The sequence below is a fragment of the Acanthisitta chloris genome, unplaced genomic scaffold (genome assembly GCF_000695815.1).
Source record: "Acanthisitta chloris isolate BGI_N310 unplaced genomic scaffold, ASM69581v1 scaffold10306, whole genome shotgun sequence".
In the NCBI taxonomy this organism is placed as follows: domain Eukaryota; kingdom Metazoa; phylum Chordata; class Aves; order Passeriformes; family Acanthisittidae; genus Acanthisitta; species Acanthisitta chloris.
This window is the reverse complement of record NW_008679279.1, coordinates 155,139-158,984: the sequence shown is the minus strand read 5'-3', so window position 1 is coordinate 158,984 and position 3,846 is coordinate 155,139.

The window sequence follows — 3,846 nt, the reverse complement described above, 5'->3', positions numbered from 1 at the left end:
TAAATACATAAGACTGCAAAATTTATATATATACATTAATTGATCCCCATTTTAATGTTTTTACTTTGGCATTAAAATTTGACACTTTTTTTTCATAAAACAATGATCAGAGCTTTTTTCAGTGAACACTGGCAAAGCTACATGAGCAAAATATCCAAACAAGACAGTAGACTTGACATGTCACCTGCTTCTCTTCCTGTGATGCAGACCCATGATTGCTGTGTCAGGCACAGTTGCCTATCCCAACATTTTGACTCATAACTATCAATCCAGTAGCTGCTCTCAGCTGTGGAGGCTGAATGGGAAATAGTGGATGTCAGTCCCTCAGGATCAGCAGTTAGACAGATGATCTGCAAAAAGTCAGTAGAGTACTTTAAAAAAAAAAGCAAAATTGATCATTAAAGTACTCCAAAAAATTACCCATTGGGGTTTTATTGTCCAAATGTTATAAAATTGTTCTGTGTAAATGAATTTGGGGATATTCTTTGCTAAGTGAAATCAGCATGAAGAAGCTTTGGAAAGCAACAGTCTTTTTATAATTTTTTTTTCCCTGTGAAAATAATACTGGAATCTAGTGGAAATGGACAACTTTTCAATTATTTAAACCATGTAACTTTGATATGAATTATTAATGATAACAAACACTTAACATTTCTTTTTGTTCATACCTTTTTTCTTTACTGTGCAGCGAGACACACTAATGCAAAGAAAAATACAAACATTTACTGAAACAAAAGTACAACAAAACCATGCTAATTACTCCCTCAAAATATGTTAAAATGAGGATTTCAGAGTGCTGTATAAAGGTATAAATGTTGGTATGGCCTAGTCTTTGTATTTCTTCTTCTCACAAGCCTTGGTGCCTCTCACAGCATATGCAGCCCAGTTGGATCACTTCTCGTGTGTGACAAGGACTTGTGTGAGCAGTGGAACAGGGTCTGGTCCCTTCTAGGTTTGTGTCTCCTGGTTGGATAATCTCATGTCTAATACTTTGGAAACTTTGCAGCTCTTTCATTTGGGACATTCATAAGTCTGTCTATCATGTCAATTTGCTGGGCTTGACATTATACCTGAGATCATATTTCAGACTTTCCCTTATGGGAACATGAATTTGAGTCCATTTCTTCTTTGCAGCACCTCTGTTTTGATATTGTTTGGAACTTTGTGTTTTCCGGCTCTATTTCTTTCTGTCAAACATTCAGCCAGGGCTTTTTAAAAAACATTAGCATGTAGTCAGACACCCACATATGCACACCATTTTAATTGCTTATGGAAAGAGACAAAATATTTGCAGTGACATTACCCTGTTGTATATGCTTGTTGAATACAATTTATGCCATTGTCAACATAAAATTGCTGCCTTGATGTTCAATTTAATGTTAAGTTTTTGACATTAATAGCTATGCTGTGCTTCTGCTTAATGCATATTTGCCATTGGGATATTGAGGTTTTATTTGCCAAAGTCTATCACGATCTTGGATCTGTTTCACCAACAACTCTTGTCATGTGCCGCATTCTCATACCTGTAGACAGATGTTGGGTTCTGTTTGCAGTAATGCTAATCAATAATCTTGAAAGAGAGAGCAAGCAAAACTAAAAGAATGAAGGGAATCATACAAGTTTGTTCCGAATCTGGGATTTAAAAAAAACCATATAGCTGATTGGGTTTTATGGGAAGAAATTTCCAGGAAGTGGAAAAAAACCCAAACCACAAAAACAACTATGGCAAAACCGACAACACGCACAAACCCACAAAAAACTCAAGAAAAAATAACATGGAAAAACCCCCTATATTTGTGAGCTGCCTGCCTGGCAAATGTTTTTTAATGTTCCTTTTTGCCTGTAGAAGGAAAGGATCAGACACTATTAAGAATTTCTCAAAAGAGAATGAAATATTTTGGGTAAAACTAGAACTTTCCTGTAAATTTCTATTATGTGAAAAAGGCACTTCTGCAGGAAATCATTCTAATGAGAAATTCTTGAGTCACTTTATTCAGCATCTAGGGAAGATAGGCCCATCATGCCCCATAATTTGAACAGTGGCCTTAAAACTGAACCACGAAGTATGTATTCTGTAAAATAATATTTAATAATTTGCCTCAAAGAAAGAATGAAAAGGTAAATTAAACAAAAAAGAAGAAGAAGAAGAAAAAAATGCAAGTCTCTTCTTGTAATGAGAGCAGCTGGAATTGTTTAAGAAAATGAACCATGTCAGGAGAATGGTTTTAGCAGCATTAGTCTTTACGCCACCTCTATTTTTATTTATTCTGAATCTAATTTGTTTTTGTCAACCATGTTTATTTCCTGATCAACACCTTTTGCTTTGAACATTTTTGAAGAGGCAAATTCCAATTTTTCTACGGGCAAAAGGTGCCAATTGCCTCTTGGGCCATCTACTTACTGAATATATAAAGTGGCCAAATGGGTTTCTGTAGTCTCCCACCAAGCATTGTTTCTCCTTTGCTATCCTTCACCAGCTTGCTGTGCTGCTGTTATTGCTCCCTGTTGGCTTCCCTTATCCGTGCTGCATTCAAGACAAGTCACCCTGGATTTATATTTTCAGGTAACAATTTATGACAAGCTGTGGGAAGTGAGCTCCAGCAGTACAGGCATGATCACATTCATTGCTTTGCCTTTTACATCAAATTTTTCTTATTCTGTTTTTTAAAGGGGGAAAAATCATCTTTCTGGGAATGACTTCACATCCGTCAGCTGAACCTATGAATTGGATTTTGCATGCTCCAGCTTTCCTTTTTGCTGCTGTCTTCTGTGGTCTTTCTGAAAAGGATGCAGAAATGGAGCAGGGGCCACTGTGCATCACTATGGCTCTCAATGTCATCTGGTATTAATGACAGTCAAATGCAGTCCACTCGTAACTATACATTACTGTTACAACACCCTGTGGGCTACTGAAAGCATCACAAAAGCAGATGTTCTAGGAAAACAAAACTAATTTAAAATTTAAATAAAAATCTGATTTTTTTTCTGGGTGACATGTAGTGAATACAGTCTCAGATTTTACAGGGCACTCCAAGCCTGCGGGAAGTAGATAAATGAGGTTGTGAACGTGACTGAGGAGGCCTGTCCAAGTTTAGCCCTTTAAGTTCCTGTGCCTGATAGCATCACAGAGATTTGGACAACTTGCTCCAGCCTTTTGGCTTTCTTGCCCCAGGAATTAATGCTATATTTGCAGGGATTTAGCCTTGTCAGTACATGGGTTGCTTGGCTGTCAAGGACTCCTCTGCACCTTTCGCCGTTCAAAGACGATAAAGGTATATGTGAAATAATTCTTAATTTCCATCAGGTTGTTCACAACACTACATGCTTTATTGGAAGTGAAGTTCTTCCTTTTCACTCTTGTAGATCATGAAATAGAAGTCAGGTTTTTATGTTCTGAAAGATAACATCTTCACCTATTTGAGGTGAAAACAAATGAACCACTGGAATGGAATGCCTTTGGTTTTGTTATTTACTCCAGCTGCAGCACATATTATGGAATTAATTTTGTTCAAGATCTAGATCTTGTTACCCAAAAAAATTTCAATTACAGGAACTTCAAAATACTGTGTCTTTGTAAGTGAAACACAATGCTAGTTTCATCTGACCCCAAATTAAAATAATATTTTGGCCATTGATCTGTGTTGCAAAAGTTTCCCTTATTTAAAACAGAAAATTGTTCAGTTTCTCAGTAAGGTTGTAAAGAAATACAAAAGTTATGTTAACCAGAGAGAACTAGTTTGGTTTAGTAAGGATTTGGGGGAACAGATTTGATCTATATTTCTGATATATCATGAGTATGAAGCAGAGTCTGTTGCTATTGCTTAAAACTGCAAGGCAGAAGTGGCT